This window comes from Epinephelus moara, chromosome 24 (genome assembly GCF_006386435.1).
Source record: "Epinephelus moara isolate mb chromosome 24, YSFRI_EMoa_1.0, whole genome shotgun sequence".
NCBI classification, from domain to species: domain Eukaryota; kingdom Metazoa; phylum Chordata; class Actinopteri; order Perciformes; family Serranidae; genus Epinephelus; species Epinephelus moara.
The window spans coordinates 7,732,824-7,753,553 of NC_065529.1; the positions used below are offsets into that span (position 1 = coordinate 7,732,824).

Consider the following 20,730-nt stretch of genomic DNA (forward strand, 5'->3'; position numbering starts at 1 on the left):
TAACCACTCAAGTGGTTTAGATTTATTCGATGAGGGAGGGGCCCATCTCTCACTCACATACACAGACAGAGCAAAATGTGCACAACCTGTTTTTCACCCGGTGGTTTTTTTTTTTGCAGTGGGCCCCCACTGATGTAGTGGCCCCCTACATCACTGGGCCCCGGGGCTTGAGCCCCGGTAAGCCCGTGCATTAATACGGGCTTGCTTGCAGCAAAAAGCAGATCGTCCTCACCCTGAAAAGGTTGTATAAGTTGTCTGTGCATGCAGCTTATGATGCATATTGACGTTTATTGTTACAAAGTCAACATTGACTCACGAATATAAGTTTATTTACATAACGTACCTACACACATCATATGACTCATCCTAAGTTATGCCAGCAGACTTAATTATTTTAACCCAAGCCATGCCCTTTTCCTAAACATAACCAAGTACTGTAGTGTTGGTACCTAAACCTAACCAAACTGCAACTGTTTTACAATGGTGAGTAGTAGTCACTGGATGCAATTCAAGTTCTGACAGTACATGCAGTTCTTATTGGTACTTTCCAAAGGTCATACAGTTTGTCTTTTTGGGAGTCTTTGGCAAATGCCCTTTTTTGTCATTCAGGTTTGAGGACGTGTTGGAAGAACAAGAATTGAAGTATAGCCAGCCCTCGTTTCTATACAGTAAATTATGAGGTCATTTACAGCTACAATTGAGCAATAAATTAACACAACTGAATACTGAGTGAGAGACTTCTAATAGCTTAAATGTGTTATGTTAGATTCTGAGTCAACATATTAATATGTATGGGATGAGTTTGGAAATTCTGACTCCAAACTTAGAGAGCAGAGCCATTTGTAATGTATGTATACATCTTGTATATGGTAGAGCAGTCTGGGGGGAATCAACAGATGAGGTGAAGACAGGCAAGTGAAAGCATCAAGGTGTTTGTAGTTGGCTCTGTGTATAAAGGCTGAGAATGTGTTCAGGTTGACAAGCCTGGTGATGTCACTGCTGTCAGCCATGCTTGTGTATGTGTGTGTGTTTGTGTGCATGCGTGAGGAATGCTAATGCAGGGGCTTGTGATCCCATGTGAACCAAGCAGGCAGTATTTATTATGCAACTGGCAAGCAGCAAGTCTGAGCTGTGCTTACAGAGCAGGAAAGACAGACAGAGAGGCAGAAAGATGGATGGATGGATAAAGAGGGAGGAAGACACTTTGTTGCTTTGCGTGTGCAGTTAGGATCACACAGTCTGCAACTATTTGCATTAGCAAAATATGTTTTCAGGGAAATATTATGCTGTCTGGATTTTGTTTTTTCCAATAAACACAACCTTTATGTTATGTGTATCTTCAAAATGTTTATTGCCAACATTTTTCAATCAGGTATTCCTTTAGTATATAAACAGCACATGTGGCAGCTAAACTGTGATTTATGGTTTAGGTAAGGGAAAGATCCTGTAGCATCCCCAGGTAATAATTCAACTGAGGACTCATAGAGCTTTACCCATAAACTCCATGAGCTCCATGAACAAACTGTGATCACACCATAAGAGCTAAGAAGAAAAGCAAATTCAGAACATTCCGACCATAAACAGCACTGTAGCCTTATAATCTTCAAATGATAAAATGCAGTTGCATTATAAACCTAGGAAAATGAATAGCTAGCTTACATTCAGAGGCCGCAGGTACAAGATGTCCCTTTGGTCCAAAGGCACATTTTAGGCTTGTTTACATCTGGTATTAACATGCATGACCACTAGAGCACATTGTGATCCAATCATTGAGACCACTTGCCGAGGTGGTCTGCGATGCATTTGAATATAAACAAAACAAATTTGTGTTTTCGAGGATACCCTATTCTGCCTTACTCTGCCTCTGATAAGATTACTCTGACATTGGGTGCAGTTACATGATGGCTTCTCATTCGGAATGAAATAAGTCTGAATGAAATCATTTGGAATTAAGGTTTTTCCAGGTAGTTTACATGAGAAATGTTAATTCCAAATGAGGGTTTACACTGTAGATCAGTTTAATCGCCTTTTTCGGGTCTGCACAAGGTTTGGGGCAGGGAAGGTTTCTGATTGGATAGGGGGCGGGGCGGATGTCACCTATTTACGTTTACCAGAAGAAAACATTGTAGTCCTCGTTCCGGATAACAAGATGCTTGCCGCCGCCATTCTTAGTGCCTTTTTCGGGCTTGTTTTGCTTATATTCTTGAAGCAGCAGTACGACAACAACCTTGTTCTGCTAATGCTTCGTCTGTTGAGGAAGAGAAGGGAGGTAGAAGGTCGAAGAAGGGAGATAGAAGACCGTGCTTTGGCGAATGGAAACCTGTGAGTGCAACGAGTCCGACTGCTCTATCTCAGCCCGTTGCTATGCGCGCTATATACGTCATCGCGCCAGAAGGGCAAGGAAACAAGCATGGGCAGAAAGAACGGAATGAACTTAAAGAGGAATGAGTGTATACATGCACACAACATTCTTTCATTCGGAATTAGAAACGGAATATTCCAGCCCCTTACATCCGAATGAATTTTCAGTCGTATTGGCCATTTTCATTCCGAATTAGGTGTTTACAAGATCACTTTTAATAGGAATGAACTTTCATTCCGAATGAAAAGGGAATTAAACTGTCCATATAAACCCACTCATTCTTACCCAAACCCTAACCAATCTTATACCCCTTGCCTAAACTTAAGCAACCCAACCGAGGAAAACAATGAGTACTAGGCAATCAGAGAGAGAGTAGGGTGGGTTATGCCTTTGCTGAGACGTAAATTTCTCGTCCCCGACAAGGACTACGTTATCAATACAGAATATGGTGGTCGCTTTGGTAACCGTGTGCTCCTGCTCTATAACTAGCCTATGTCATGATGAGTTAGATGAATAGTTGCTTGACTGCATAATGTTTTGCCTTATCGAAGGAGACATGTTGAACTGTGCCGACAGCGATATTTTCAGCTCTACCTACACAACCGCTAATGTCACTAGTGAGCTAGCGAGTAGCTAGTGAGAGTGTGGATATATTAACTCTTCAAGGGGCCATTGACCCTCTGTAGTTAGTGACGTAATCACTAATGAAATCCAAACACAAGTGGTCAACTGGAGGCGCATGGTAGACTCAGATCACTGAGACACATGTTAATACCAAGTGTTAACAGGCTATTTTACTGTGCTGACACTCTTGACATTCCACTATGTGTTTTTTGGGGTTTTTCTATTTGTCCTTCAGGAATTACACCAGCTCCAGCCTTTATAATCAATAAATAATATAACAATAAATATTGACGCAGCCACAATAAAACTCTTATTAAATGATTAAACATAGCTGGACCATACTAAAGGTCATTTACAATGCCTGCAATAGAGTTCCACACCCTTACAGAATCTATTGCTGCATTCATGACAATGTGGGATGGATTATAGAGATGGGAAAGATTCCAATGTCTACAGCTTACGAGCATTTTACTGTGCATTAACAATATAGCACTATATCCATTAAATGTGGGTGTAATTACCTTGAATGGCAGGCTTTCATTAAATGTGTGATCCATCTGTGTATGTAAAGAATGGTTGAGGCGGAGGAGATGAGCGCCAAAAAAGCAAAGTGGTTTCACCTGTGTTGTGGCCAAGTCAATCAGAACATTTCGTAGTCCATTATCACTCTTATCCTATGCTTTTTAAATTGGCCGTCATGTCTTAAAATGTTTAAATAGTTTAAACAATGGTTTGGTAACTTTAACCAGCCAGTTAACTTGAACTGAACTGAGACATATAGTGTTGTTGCTATGTCTAATGTTTAGGAACCTAAAGTACCCGAAACACCTATTTAGAACTGGGATTAAGCTATGTTTGAGGTGTCCTGACAGACCAGCCAATCAGAAAGGAGCACATAAATGCTAATATTGAATGCTCATATTGATTTATTGTCATGCACAGTTCACATATCTTAATACAAATGATCAAGTCAATCACAGCTTTTTTCTAGGGATGCACCAATTTATCGGCTGGACACCGGTATCAACTTATATTCACCTTGTTGACTGCCATCGGCCTATCAGCAGTCAAGATGACATTCACTGATGTGAATGTCATCTTGACTGCTGATGTTTTTCTGTTGTGACACATCCATTTTGGGCAGTCTAAAAAGCAGGGCTTGAGACTGTCAATATGCCACAGAGATCTTCCCACGGATACCTTCGGGACAATAGAATGCTATAAACTTACTATCGACGCATCAGGGAATGCTCCGTATTTCTTCCCTAATAATGCTACACAGTTAACAACAAATCTGTGTTTAAATCAACAGGAGGTGCGTTAGTTAACGTTAGCTGTTAGCTGTTAGCAGCCGGTGGCCTGAGCTAACTGCAGACAGAGGTTGTATTGACTTACATTATGATGCATTCAAGTTCTATTCAGTAAAATCGAGAATTGGCTGAAGATAAACTGTAATGTTATTATGATGTGTTCAAATCTAATCTAATATACCTTTGAAGAGGATATTTGCTGATGCTTTCAATATGAAATAGATATTAGAAGGAAAATTATGATATACAGTATCATATACTATATATACTCAGACGGCTTACTCAGCTTTTGAAACAGTTATTGTTATTTAATTTTTTTCACAAAAGACGCTTTATATGTTAAAGGTTATATTAAAGGTTGTTTAATTAATTTGTATGTATTTATATATTTGTATGTATTCAAAGATGAAGGGCTAAATGGTTTTAAAAGAGTTCTATTATTATTATCATTATTATTATTATATAATGAAAGTAGATAACAACAAAAACAAAATACAAAATAAACAACAAAAACATATTGGTATCAGCCCAGAATTTTGCAGTTGTACATCCATAGTTTTTTCTTGTAAGACATTTAAAATTGATATCAAAATAAGGCTCAGTAATTAATGTCATATTAAATTTGTCCTAACCCCTCACCCTTATCAATAGATACGAAATAACTGACCTCGAGTTAGTGCAATGGCACTAACAGACCCATATGGATCTTAAGTCACAATTTAGATATATGAATTTTGAAACACTGTGATTATAATTTTAAAAACTACTGGAAGGACACAAGTAGAAATGTTGATTTAGAGACATTAATGATTGATGAGTGAAATATAAATGATGATAGTGTCAGCCAGAACAGGAACTAACTGAGCCAATGTGGCAGCCTGGAGATCTGCAGCAGGCGCTGACCTGTTGGAACTGTATATGCCGAGATGATTTTATTTTTGCCAATAACAGATAATGTCGGAGCAGAGTGAGGGACAGAGTAAGAGCTTGTAGAAGGGGTGAAATGGGATTTGGGGCTAGTGCCAGCTGATGATAACCCAGTCCAAATGGATTGGTAATGGCTATTCATGGGGGTGGCAAGCAGCTCGGCTGCTTTGACACTAATATGAATGCAGATTGAAATGTGGCCGAGGGACTTTGGCTTGAGGTAATAGCATGAAGGAGTGCGTGCATATGTGTGTGCGTGCGTGCGTGTGTTAGTAAATGTGTGTTTTTGAAAGTACAGGCACATGTTGAGCTTCAGCTAATGTGGGGTTGCAAAGGCTGAGACTGCCACAGATGTTTATTTTGCAGTTTATGAGCAACAGTATTTTTTTTTTAGATATTTCTTGATGCAACCAGTGTTAATGCCTTTTATATGACATAAATTTAATTGAACAGAATTGAAAAATGAAATGAATAAAGGAAGAACCGTCCATCAGCAAAACGTGGCCCGATGATGTCGCACATTATATCAAAATACAGTAAATATTGTAAAAAGTTATCAATAACATTTTCAGATTTAATTATAGTAATTTATTAATCATTCACCTCATGGGCATTTTGATAAAGTTAACTGCTTTCATTGTTTACAACTTTAATCACATACCACTTCGACCATTTTCATTTTCTTTCCGTCAACTGACAATTCAACTCTTCTCACTACTTACTATTCAGTGTTGTTTTTTTTTAAATAAAAATGAATCCTCAGGTGTAGCCCAAGTGCATGGTTGACATGTATAATCTGTATGTGTTTGCGTATGTGTTGGTTCTTGATTTATGAATATTCATATTTTCGTATGCAGACACCATATGCCTTTTCCTGCAGAGTTCCTACAGGCAAACTAAATTTCCAGTTTATTAACCTGCAATGTGCAAACACACACCACCTTAGCATTCATCTGCTTGTTAAAACCGTGAATGTATTTTCCATGGTTGGCATACACTACGGAACATGATGAGAAAGGGCATCAGACACCTTGAAGTGGCCTGAGGAAAACGGAGATGCAATGCTTCCTCATATGTTGGCGCTTGACAAAATCTGGTTCACGCTCCCCTCCCTCCCTGCAGTAGCATAAGAGTGGCTCACTAGCTTCCAGAACATATTGATCCCAAAATAACATCAAAGAGGCCGGCTGACTGACTTAAGATTTGCTGGGAGGGGAAGGCGAGGGCTGAAGGAGTAGGAAGAGGCGGAGGAAACCAGATCCCAGCTAGAGGGAGGATTGTACCTGGACAGCAGCAATGAGCCAACGATTGCACTTTTGTCGGCCAGTGTGTTGGATTCGACTGTATTTATTGATTTTGGATGTTTTAGTGCTGACTTTGAAATGTGGCCTTGCGTGTCTCTTTTTTATCATGCTTACTTTTTTGATACTGTGCGCAGAGGTGGCCTAAAGCTTTTAGAATCATGTGGGATTGCATCAGAAAAGTCAAATGGTTTGATCCTTGAACCAGCTGAAATGATTTAGGCATGGACATAAAAGAATAGCTCTTTCCCCTGCTTTATTTTTTACTGTTTAGGTACCTTAAACTAAGGCACCATGGCTATTCAGTGACCTGATGAATCAGACTGTGGTTGTACCAGACAGCTTCTAGTTTAATTATGGAGAACGTCAGAGCAGGTCAGTGGAGTTCAAGCTAAGCAACCCTTCCCTGAATAAGGAACTGAAGATCACAATGATGTTGAATATTCAGATTAAGTTAAACATCCACCAGTCTCAGAACCCATGGGCCATCGATCTGATGACGATAAGCCTCTGAGGGGTGTAGCCAACAGATGTCCAGGCCAAGACTTCTCTTCTGCGTGCTGCCCATTTTGTCTAATCTCTAGATATCAGCAAATGAACGCAACATTTAAAAAGCTTATAAAACACTACATTTCCATTAGACGATAGCTGCTGGGTCTCGAAGTTGCATTTCCGCTGATGCGCTCCACCTCTTCACATTGGCTGTTTACCTGCTGCTCAAAAGTTATAGGTCAATACTACAAGGAATACAAATGGACTACACTGGGAGTCAGAATACTTTCAATACCAAAATCTTGTCCCAGTGCCAACAGATTCTGCATACATATATGTTAATAGTGATTAAAGAACTACTTGGTGAGCAAAACTGTACCGTTTAGATTACAGAAAAGGTTTTCCTCGGGAGATGTACAGGTACATTAAGTAATAGTTGGAAAAAAAATAATGTAGTTCACCGTGCTGCTTGAAACATACTTTTAAGGCAGCTTTTAAGATGGGCTGTTTTCTTGCATGCTACATAGTGCATGAGCTGATGTTGTGAATCAATCAGAACACTTTAATGTTAATGTGACAATTTTGACCATTCCATTTGTGTTTAACACTTTCCCTGCCAGCCACCACCAGCATGTTTTTATCATATTCATTAATCTTTCAAGACCCACAGAATAATTTGTTCTTTGTCCGTCGTAGAGTTCCCATTTCGTCCCAGCAAACTCATTTTCTTCTTTGTCCAAATTGGATTCAGAATGTTGATCGAAAACAGGAATTGTCGGAGTCTGAGTCCATTAACATCTCCATGGCTTGCGTAACCATAAACTTTTCCGTCAGTGCCGGGACTTTTGTGCAGTTTACAAGCTGCTACATCGTTTTTCGGTTTACTTCTTTGTTTGCTTTTGGACAAGGCAGTGCTGTTCTATCTCACGAGATGTGTAACAGTGCCCCCTATCTTATAACAGTGAAAACAGGGATGGCAGGAATATCTCGTCAATGGTGGGGAAGCGTTCTGTCATAAATGATGAAAAATCTTGTCAGTGGCGAGGATAGTGTTAACGAACATTTCTCACTTAAAGAAAAGAAGTAGCCGAGCATCGTTCCACTGCACTCCGGCAGCACTACACCTATGGTTTCAATCTTAGAAAATAAATCCTATGAATTATGATCCTGAAGTCAATATGATGATATACATCCTCTAATAAGTAACTGCAATTTGTAACTGCATCAATATTTCCCCTCAATTCCGTTGCTGGGTTTGTGTGACAAATTCCATATATTTATTATACAATTCCTTCAATGTGTGTTGCAACTTTGGATCCACCAACACATCCACGCAGGACTTAAGTCTTAATATGATGATTCAGAATGAATTTGGATTATAAAGTCATAATAACAAACAAAAATGATTATTATAAATACAGGTGTGAGACGCAATGCGCTGGTTTCCACTGCATGAAGGCAAAAACTGGATGACACAAGCTGCAAACCTCAGAGTCAATCAGTGTCTCAAGTTCTGTTTTTTGTCAGAGACATCCCAACTGGCAACCAAATTGCAATCGGTTTAAATTTCCTCATCAATACTAGATGGGTATAAAAAATGTGTGCTGTTTACCACATGGGGGATCTGGTAAAAATTAAGGTCATGTGATGTTAGACGTTTAGATGGAATGTAAAGATTACAGATATTCAAAGTATTTGTGTTCATGTACATGAGACAGTGAATTTTGGACACAGTATTAGACTGCAACACACACACGCACGCACGCACGCACGCACGCACGCACGCACGCACGCACGCACGCACACTAACACAGACACATTAGTCCACATTAGAGGAGCTGTAAGAAATGGCACCGAGCATCATCAGGGAGTGGTGTAATGTGGAGATTGAGTTACAGCCACTGCTGTGTGAAGTGAACTTAAATGTGGAATATGCCTTTAGTCAGACAGCACTTAGGGGGTGTATTGATCCTTCAGTGAAAAGCAAGTGGGAGAGGATGGGTGCCAGAGCCTGAAGAGGATGGGAGGGAAGAGAAACAAGAGAAGAGTGGGTCACCCATTGGAGACAAAACAAAAAGCTACTCTGTGAGAGGGCTCAACAGCAATATTTACCGGATTTGTCTTATTACTCTGTTGTTTTTCTCTTCAGCTCAGTCTTGCTAAAATAGTGCTGCTACTGAGCACAGTGTGATGGAGTCATGAAAATGGCAATTCAAATAGTAAATTCTGATGTCATCGGAGTAAAACAATGCTTTTGCCCCAGTAGAGATGATGCAGATGATCGGTACGAGTAGTCCATCTGTCCAAAGGTTCAGATTCATATGAAATGAAGAACAGATATTGTCCCCAGAGGGTCATTGATTATGTGGACTCCCTGACCCTCGTGTTACAGTCACATTGAAAGGTTAAAGGTTTTTGTTGAAGAATGTCAAAAAGGTCAAGTGGTTGGATTGCCAAAACAGCTATCCCCAGAGGAAGAACTCTTAGGTGTATGCTTATAGGTGGATGTTTTTTATTTATTTGTCCATCATACAGTTTGCAAGACAATTGCAGACATTGGCAGATGAAAAAAAAATCTGTGGTTTATCAGGGCATGTAGTGCATAATTTGAGTTTAAATCTTACAAATGTAGACCACAGAGATTTGTTAATGAAAAATTATTGCAATTATTTCACATTTCACAACTCTGAATTGTCCAATTTATATTTTGGCCACTTTTAAAAGCCACAGTTATTCAGAAAAAAGTATGTTTCCTCATTTTTAGGCCTCAGTGCCAAAGGCATTATGTCTTTTAGTTGTCCATCCCTCCCATATCTTGAAGACAATATCTCAAAAACGGCCCCAGGGAATTTCTCCAAATTTGGCACAAACATCCACTTGGACTCAGCAATGAACTGATTAGATTTTGGTGGTAAAATGTCAAGGTCACTGTGACATGGTCTGTTTCATCCTTGTGAACGCATTATCTTACAAACACCTTAAGGGAATTTCTTTTAAATTGGTACAAAAGTTCACTTGAACTCATCAATGAGCTGATTAAACTTTGGTGGTCAAAGGTCAAGGTCACTGTGACCTGGTCTGTCTCATTTTTATAAACACAATATCCCAAGAATGCCTTGAGGGAAATTTTCCTCAAATTTGGCACAAACATCAACTTGGAATCAAGGATAAACTTATTAGATTTTGGTACTCAAAGGTCACCATGACCTCAAAATGTATGCTTTTGGCTATAACTCAAGAACTCAAACACCAATTATGACAAAATTTCACACAAATGTTTAATAGGATAAAATGATGAAATTATGACATTTTATAACCCAATGGTCAAAGGTTAGCTTCACTGTGACATCATAATGTTCTGCAGCTTGGCCATTACTCAACGTCATATCTCAGGAACATTTGTGAGATATTGAATAGGTAACATTAATCTTGTGTGTCCACCTTCCAACCGTGGGAAAGGTGTATGTGAAGCCTCCACATTTTAGAATTCATAGTCTGTTTGCAGCAACATCCATATTTGAAGAATTGTCTACTGTTATGGCTACATATGAGTCTGGACAGACATGGATGTAAATTGTTACTGCAACTTGACCGGTTTGCAGAGACATACAACTGTGTAGCTCTAATTTATTTATTTATTTTTTTTTTTATTCCCATAGTTAAATTGGTCAAAATATAAGTTCAGGCAGCGTTGAAAAAGTCACAAGGTTTAAAAAGTGACTCTTGAAAGCCTAAAAAGAAAAATAAATCTGCATCTCTTTTCTCTTGTGGATGGAGCAACTCATGCTGCTCATTTTGTCTTTACAGCACTTACCTTCATTTTATTTTATTTACCTCTGCCTTGCTGTGCCCCTGTCCAGTCCTTATCTTGTCAGGTTGCTTTTATTCATCACAGCTGTCACCTCGCCACCACCACCACCTCTACCCCATCCATGAAATACACTCTGCCAAAAAACGATCCAGAATCAATAACTGAGACTGAATGAGAGTTGTGTTCATGCCATAACTCCTTTTAATAGCTTGTGGTGGGCTTTCGACGTTAGCGGCACCCCGTTTTCTTCCACACCTTCCTCCTGGTCCCAAAAAATGATAAATCATTGACACAGCCACTTAATGCGTACACTTTGGAATCCCCCACCGTCTCACTCACTGGCACTGGACATAGAGCTGTAAATAAAGGCCTTACCGCTCTTTGAAAAATGGCCTGAAATGCTATGCAGGCGTTCTGCATGTGACAGGCTGCTTTAGCAGAAGGGCAATGGCAAGTGCTAATCAAAGACATAGATGCAGGCCTTTCCTTGCACATTTATGAATAATTGGTCCGAGAGGCGAGGTGTGTGTCATTAGGGAGAAAGTGTATGGACAATTGTTTTAGCTGGCTAATGGTGCGGCTGCTCCAACATTAGTCGTCCTCTCACCTCATATCCCCCACGCCCGGGTCAGCCAGCCAGCCTACTAGTCAATCAGTGCTCTGGTCAGAGGCTGCTGCTGCAGTAATGGCTGCAGGACCCTCCCCCATGGCTAATGCCAAAACTAATAGGCCAATTAGTGAATAGAGATTGTTGTGATGGCTGCATGAGATAGATGATGAGAGACCTCAGCAACAAAATGAGCTCTGTGTGCGTGTGTGTGTGTGTGTGTGTGTTAAATTTTGACTGATTGGAGCTTTTGAAGGCTATACTGGTGTTTCAGCACTGTGGCAACAAAAACCCAGTGTCTTCAGTCTGGAAAAAAATATATAAGGCGTGCTCTATCAAAATCAGTTTGACATTGCAACTGCTCATTTCTAGATAATGATGGATTCATGTCAACTGCTCAATTTTTGGTCCCGATGGGGTTTTGTGTGATTTTAAATTAACAGAGTTTTGGCTTTCAGAATATGAAACTCAAACAATGAATACAATTTTTGAAGCTTGTAAAGGCATGATGACAAGCCAGCAGCAAACAACTGTTGGTTGCACTTCAGTTCCACTCAGTGCCACTCTCCCTTGTAACAAGGCAGGGTCCTGGACAGTGGATTTTCATCTGATTTTAAATAAAGAATAGTAAAATCTGTTAAAACCCATCGGGGCGCCTTGCAACCTGTTTGTGCAAATTCTATAAATTCAAAATATAACATAAAAACTTTCAACACACACACACACACACACACACACACACACACACATATGTATATATGTGTGTGTGTGTGTGTGTATATATATATATATATATATATACATATGTATATGTGTGTGTGCGTGCATGCGTGCATGTACGTATTAAAGTATAGACAATACCCACAACAAATGTAACTTGCTGATATGAACTTTTTTTTCCTTGTCATGTTATCAAAACGTTGCAGTTGTGTTGGCTTCTATTGCTTCATAGGGTGTTTTCCAGTGTTCCTTTGGACCAGTATACAATATACCCGTCAGAGCATCAGTGTGGAGAGTGAGTCAGGAAGGAGCAGTGTGAGGACGACAGGGACAGACAAGTAAAAACAACAAGGGCTTTTTACTGCTCCCTCATATCCTCTGTTCCCCAATAAAACAAAGGAAAGAAATCATAGCGTACAGTGTGTTGTGGAAGTGTGTGTGTTGTTGAAGCGATCCCTGTGAAGGCCGCTTTCTCTTCTTGGTGAAACCTTTTTCAGAAGCTCCAAATTGATTGGAGGATACAGGCTGGTCTGAAAATAACAGATTATAAGACAACAAAAAAGGTTCAAAGACCAATGTAGATTTCTAGTCAAGCTGCTAACACTAGCTAAGATTGCTTGAAATGCCTTGGACAACTTGTCCTAGTTTTTACTTTGCAACAAAATTCAAGTCAGGTTTCTAGCATCTTGGTTTACAGATTGTAAGAGATGAGTGCCAGTGGCAGAGCAAGGATAAGGTAGATTTAAAATCAGCAGGTATGTTTTGTAAAACTGAGTGTTAACCTAACAGTAAAGGCAGCCTAAGAGCTCACAGAAAACTGTGTCTAACTTCTTAAATTCAAAAGACATTACACTTTAATTTGTGATGCATTTCTGCCTGCTGTGTCTGCATGTATGGTAGGTCATTGAATCTGTCTGGAGAATGTGTTGTGACATTATATCTTGATAAGAAGAGACTGTCCTCACAAGAACATTTGTTATTTGTTTAAATGACTAAATGATTTACCTGATCAGGACCTGCAGTGGTCATGACAATCATAACTGTTGCCTGATGGGAAATAGGCAGAAGTAGTGTAAACTTCATTGCGAAAAAGGTCAGGCTGGACAAATAAGTCAACAATGTGTCAGATAGTGGAGACCATTAGTTGACTGATGCTTTGATAGTTTTTCGTTTTCTACCGACAGTCAGCATTGGCTCCTTCATGTTTTAAGTTTGCTGGCCATTTATACCCCTTTTCCACCAATATAGAACTGGTTCTGTTCTGGTTCTTGCACCTAATTTTCAACCATTCAGAGCATTTTGACCAAAAATAAATCGGTTCAGAACCTGAAAAGTTCGTTCTCATCTGGAACCAAAACATGGTGGGTATACCTTGACCTGAAGTGCGAACTGTGACAATATCAGTGGGTGTGTCATATTCTGCAGGTTGGAAAGGGAGGATGGAAAAGGCAATGGTAGAGAAGTCAAGTGAGAAATCGAAAAAAGAGCCTGCAGTGGTCTCATTTAATAGACAGTTCATGCTTGTTTTCTGGGTAAAAAACAATATCTCTAGTAACAGAACAAAATTCACAGGTAATCATTGTAATTTGCAATCTGCTATATTTACTTCTCTTGTGCACTGTGCAGCGCCCTCTGTTGAAGACATATCCTTGATTATAATGGTTCCCTGCAAAACTGGTGGAAATGCAGGCTAGTTCACTTGCACCAAGATTCCAAGAATCCTGAACAGAACTTGTTCAAGAACCAGAACTCATTTGGTTCAGTTTGAATAACTTGGTGGAAAGAATGGAAACCCTGTAAAGGTTTTTAAATGTTTGAGAAGAGAGCAGTAAAAAAAAAGCTGTGTGAGACATTTAGAGCATATCTATAATTCAGAGTCTGATAGTCTTCACATGGCTCTCAACATGGAGATGGCTGAGCTGGCTATCAGCTAACAGTGCTAACTCAATGAAAAGCACTATCAGTGGCAACAGTACTGACAGAGCTAACAGTGTTAGTAGTTCAGCGCTTCTGCGAACACGCCATCCAGCAAACATGGATCGGGCCACCGTTATCAGCAGTAACTGCCATATGAGCACAGTGCAGAACATCAGCGATTAGCATATACACACACGGACCCACATGCACTTTCTTGCAGCCAGACCAGCTACCACAACAAAGAACATTTAAGCTCAGATTACAACACACAGAGGGAGCATGACTTCATTCCCTGATCAGGACTCCATTACTCCACTATATCTTTGCACAGCAAATAATAATGTGCTGCTCTAAATCTTGTGTACAGAACCTTTAATCTACATTTGAGTTCATCAGTAAGAATATCCTGCTGTTAAAGTTCATTTGTATTTTACTGTAAGAAACCTTGATAACACAGTATTAGTTAGGTATGTTATGTCATTTTACAAAAACATAGAAATAAGAACTGAGTCTTACTAATAGTCCACAAACCTAATACACTGTGTTCTCTGCACTAAACTACAGTAGAAGGCACAGTGTTTCCGTTCTATCTGATATTAACCCCATTATCTTGTCATAACAGCGAAAATCAATAGGTTGTTTAGACTTCCATTTAGCCGTTGCACATCTAAAGCTGCCGAGTAATGTTTGGATTCTCCCTTTTTTCTGTCTCAGGAAGAGGAATGCACTGAGCACTGAGCTTTGAGCCTTCACAGCCATGCTTTTGTGGCAGTGGAGATCTGTGGTTGTAGAGACACTTTGAAGAAGTGTCCAAGATATACTAAAAGAAAAATATCTTGCTTGCATGATTGGGATAGTTTACCTCTATTTGGTTCATTTATCTTTGCTCCATTCAAAACTAAGTTCCATATATCTGCAAAACAAATTACATTTAAATTTTTTTGTGGATTATATTTTTGATGAGAAGGCTAGTATTGACATTTATTTATTATGACAAAGCTTTTAGCAGATTAATCATAACAACCCTTTTAGAGTCCGACTACATTCTAAGCAGTTGCCTTTGTCAGTGGCGCTTTAGCTGTGGTAATGAGGGAGGGGTACACGCTGCTCTTTCACTGCCCCTACAAATTTATTCTGCCAGTCCCGTGATCACACCAGTGGGCTTTCAGTCACAGTTAAACCAACAGGACACCACTGCCCCAAATTACACCCAACAAAATAATACTTCCCTTGGCACTCTGATATATAACTTAATACTTTACAATGTAAAAACTAAACTAAAATGTTCCCTTTGACTATTTTATGGATGGGAGTCTAACTGAGGTAATAACATTTTCAGTATATTGATGTCACTTTGCATCGCTTCCAGTACGCGTCTACAGTATGTCCAGTGGTTCCTTCTGCCTCAGGCTACCCAGACAGATCAGTTTCCTCAGGGCTGAAGTTAAATAAAACTATTTATCTCCTACTATTGCATTTCCATTTTCGGATATACTGTAACTGTATTCTACTGCATTGGATTCACTTTTGTTGCTCACATGCAAACTGTAACTGCTTTTAGTTTCCTGTAAATATACACGGTCTAAACCCCAGTTGGAGGTTGGATTTTGATGCAATACCTTTGTGTAATGTAACACTACAAGCAAAGTCATTCATTCATTCATTCATCTTCTAACCGCTTCATCCTCTTGAGGGTCGCGGGGGGGCTGGAGCCTATCCCAGCTGACATCGGGCGAGAGGCAGGGTACACCCTGGACAGGTCGCCAGACTATCGCAGGGCTGACACATAGAGACAGACAACCATTCACACTCACATTCACACCTACGGACAATTTAGAGTTATCAATTAACCTAGTCCCCAATCTGCATGTCTTTGGACTGTGGGAGGAAGCCGGAGTGCCCGGAGAGAACCCACGCTGACACGGGGAGAACATGCAAACTCCGCACAGAAGGGCTCCCACACCCGGGATCGAACCGGCAACCCTCTTGCTGTGAGGCGAGAGTGCTAACCACCACACCACCATGCCGCCCCTACAAGCAAAGTAATTGTGCTTATTTTAAGGATTATTTTAAGCCATTATTGCATGTATATGTAGTTAAGAAGAGTGGCAGGAAACATTGGGACAGAAAGAAAAAGGCACCATGCCATATTGTGCTTTAATCTTATACGGAACTGCATAATAACTGTAAACAAAAAAATGACATTGGGAACATTTCATTTGTGTCTAACTGCTTAAAACTACTGCTATGCAATTGTTATTTGGCCAAAGTATTCTTGTCCACATAATTTTTTTTTTTTTTTTTTACTTTTACGATAAAGGTATTAATCCCAAAAACGTTGTCATATAATAATAACCTTATTGTCGACGTGAGCAGAGAAACACACATGGCTGTAAGAAAAACATTGCTCTTGGCTCTACTTCGGAGGACTCAGTTCTAAAAAAGAAACAGCTTTGGAAGTGTTAAAGCAGTTTGATAACAACCTTCAGAGAATAAGAGCAGAGGCGCTGCATCACACACCAAAGGCCGCATGCACCATCAAAGTAAGTAAGTAGGATTTGATTCAGCTTAGGTGACAATGATTGAACAATCACACATTTGTATTGCAGTAATTAACCAGAGCAGCACATAGCATCCCATTCTTGTGAACACAATATCTCTGGAATGCCAGGAGGGAATTTCTTCAAATTTGGCACAAACGTCTACTTGGACTATAGAATGAATTAGAATGTGATGGTCAACGGTCACTGTGACCTCCCAAAAAATATTTTCATAACTCAAGAGTTCATACATTAATTATGATCAAATCTGGCACAAAATGTATAATAGGATAAAATGACAAAATTATGACATTTTATATCTAAAAAGTCAAAGGTCAACACTTTTCTGGGCATCATTTTATGTAATGACTCTGGACGGATGCGATGTAAACTGCATCTCTACTGGTTGGCAGAGGCATTCAACTACAAAGTGGTATGTCTAGTTTTTGATATTGTAAAAATACTTTACAATACCATGACATTGTGGCATATTGCTCACCTCTTGAGAGCAGTTATTACATTGAGTTAAAGGTTTGCTGTGGATGTAGGTTACTGAGTCTATCCTCAGCCTGCTTCAAGTTGTTGCCACTTATCAGCATCAGAGACTTGTAGACAAAATGCAACCTGCCCAATTTGACAAATGCTGGGTGGTGGAACACAGGGGTGGCTTCTGGTGCTCCAGCCCTGACTGCTCTCTCAAAAGCCCTGAATCTTTTAGGTTTTTAAAATACCTTTAGCTATGGATCAATCCCCCACAGTTTCTCTTAATGTATTGACAAATCAATGGAGCAATTTGTCGTGTTTCAGTTTCAGAATGATGAAGACAGTTGGAGAACAATTACATACAACATAGGATGTAGGTTCCACAGGATGACTATTTTTAACTTGCCAACCATTATGTTTTTTCACATATGATGTATTGATCTACAGGTATTCAATTATCTCAAATGCCTTGAAAAATAATGCAGGTAGCTGCTGTATGTCCACGGACCCCCCGGTTTTCACCAGCCTCGAATCTTGCAACATTTGGCGCTACTCCTGCCTCACAACCTGTAACAACTAATCAAATGCCTGAGTTTGATTAAGCCTCTGCACTGGAAACAGCTGTAGTGAGAGGCATTTTTATTTTGGGTTGTCAGTCCTCCGTCAGTCTGTCCATCAGTCCAGTATTCGTGAATGTGATAGGTCAAGAACACCATGAGGGACTTTCTTCTAATTTGGCACAAACGTCCACTTGTATCCAACAGTAAGGTGGTTGGGTTTTGGTGGTCAAAGGTCAAAAATCAAGGTCACTTTGAACTTGCATCCATCTCATTCTCAAGAATGCAATATATTGTGGAAAGGCCTTGTGGGAATTTTTGGCACAAACATACACTTGGACTTAAGGATGAACTGATTATACTTTGGTACAAACTGTAACACTGGAAAAGGATTCATGTTTGCAATATTCAGATTAATATTACAAGTCTTTTTTCCATCACAGTATTGCTGCTTTAACTACTGCTATATGTAAATGGGGGATCTGATTACTGACCAGCTGCATGTAAAGTGGGCCTCTAGAGAAGTCTAAAGCAGCACATGTACTACATGCATTATGTGATTTCATGCCTTAACCTGGTTTCTCACAGGAATCTGTTTTTTGGTGTACATGTAAAACTCAATTACTGCACCTAAAGGTGCATGAAGTATACATATATTCTGTATAGGACTAAAGGTGTTTTATAATATACTGTATTCTAATGTATGCTCAGCTAGCAGCAGGAATTTCAGGCACCATTTTAATTAGAGTCCCACAGGCTCCCACTGCCGACTCCCTCCTACCTCCTGCTGCCTGGTGCCACAGCGGAGCAGAAAAGGGAAATATCCCCAAGGAAATGCTGCTCTCGTCTCATATGAGCAGAACTGCGGCAGCCATCGACTCAAACCTCCTCCCTCATGGGAATGCACCGGTGTGCCCTCAGCCAAGGGTACTTAACCCTCAACGGCTTAAACACACGGAAATAGATAACGGTGGAATTATCGTTGGATTCTTTGGAGAATAGGTGTGTGGCGTGTGCCGACGAGATATGACAAAGTTCCTGGAGAGGCTGGAAAAAACGACTTTAAACACTCTGCCTCTCCCGCTTTATCTTCATTCTGTGTATATGTCGCTTGCCCTGTTTGACCTGGATGTGAACTTTGCAAGTTCTGTTCTGACACTTTGGCACCCATTCCCTTTCTGTTCATGTCTTGTCTTGACTGAAACTCTGCGATCAGCTTGTTATGTGTTTTGTGTGTGTGTGTGTGTGTGTGTGTGTGTGTGTGGATTAGCAGCACATCTGTTTTTGGTATTAGCAGCTTCATTTGTAGGCTGATGAGGACCGGGTCCAGATCCCAGGGACTTTCCCTGCTGGCAGTGGACCGGCCATCCGTCATGATTCAGCAAGATTCACTTCACACATCCTCAGCTAAACTCGCTGGACCTCATTTGTCAAGAGCTGCAAACATTGGATATGCAAAGGTCTGACAGGTCCTGGACCAGAATTTAAAGTGTTGTTTATATAGTCCCCCGTCTGCGATGCTAAGTGCTAATTGCTGTGGTGTTTTTGCTCCGCACCTCCCCAAGATCATTTGTCAATCAAAAAGTCGGACCAGTGCTGACTTTTTGTAATGGAAATTCTTGTGATGAAGTTTAGTTTCTGTATGGGACTGGTTCTTCTCTCAGTCATGTAGGCTGCTGCTGCTTGTGTTAAGTGTTTCGAGAAGATCCATCCATCTGTTATCTATTCCTGCTTATCCTGACAAGACATCTGTGTTTTAAACTGCTGCTTACATGCCCATCACAAATGGTTGCAGCAGATGAAATGATCTCATATCTCATCTTGAATGGGCTTTGGGGTCACAGTGAGTTGGATCCTTTCACAGACACAGAGAGTGCACTCTGGACAGGAAGCAAGTCTTTGACAGGGTTGACATGTTAAAAGCAGATAACACATTCACACCTATGGGCAATTCAGTGTAAAGCCCAGCTAACATGCCTGTCTTTAGACATAATATTGCATACATGATTGTGTGGAAATTCAAAATCACATTGACATTTTTGATTATGCAAAATACTAAAAATCCAGTTCTACAACATCAGCTTGCTCAACGCTGAGCAAGAGCCATGGCCCTCGTGAAATTCCTGCCCTGCCTGTGTGAATGGGCCTCATCCAGCAACATTCTCTTACATGCCTCTAATATTTTTCCTTGATTTTCTGTTGAGTGAAAAATAAGAGATGTCAGCTTCAGATGCACCAAATGTTCTTAACCATCCAAATCTTACCCAGGTGTGCCGAATGATGAGTCTCACTTGATCATAAGTTACCTATTAGCAAAGTAACACTCCCTTAACACTATATCAGGCAGGTGTTTAGCTGTGTGCAAAGACTCTGGTCTATGCCCAAGAACTGGAGAGATGCCACCAAACAAAGGCTGTAAGAAGAAGAATGTCTGCATTGAATGCTGAATAAACTGAAACAAAGTAATGGTGATTTTCCAGAGTATTAGTTCTGGTATTACAGGGAAATCAAAAACTCAGCAATGACAAAACACTTGTGTTGCTGTAAATGATACTTAAGCAGAAGAGGTGGAGGAAGTATTCAGATCCCTGAATATAAAAACACTCTTTTACTTGTCATCAAAAAATTGTAGTGAAGTAAAAAGTACATTATTTTCCTCTGAAGTATAACGGCATAGAAGTATGAAGTGGCATGAGATTAATATACTCAAGTAAAGTGCCTCAGATTGTGTAAAAATTGTGTTCCTCAAATTTAAAACGTATGTTCCCTCGTGTTACACAGTTTCCTTATCCTGGTAAAAGTGCTCTTGGCCACACCATTTTCTATGAGAGGAGCACAAATAAGAAAACACTGGTGAATCCCACATGTCAGTGGGTACTAATGAAATGAGAAAAAATCGTGGAAACAAGTCAAAATAGGTGCTGAAAAGAATCAATCAATCAATCAATTTTATTTATAAAGCCCAATATCACAAATCACAATTTGCCTCACAGGGCTTTACAGCATACGACATCCCTCTGTCCTTATGACCCTCGCAGCGGATAAGGAAAAACTCCCCAAAAAAAACCCTTTAACGGGG

General features: G+C 40.0%; 1 protein-coding gene across 1 annotated transcript in view; it reads left to right on the plus strand.

Annotated features, from left to right (window-relative positions):
- Window positions 1–20,730, plus strand: part of ptprga (protein tyrosine phosphatase receptor type Ga) — a 613,968-nt gene that overhangs the window by 37,336 nt on the left and 555,902 nt on the right. The window lies entirely within an intron of this gene.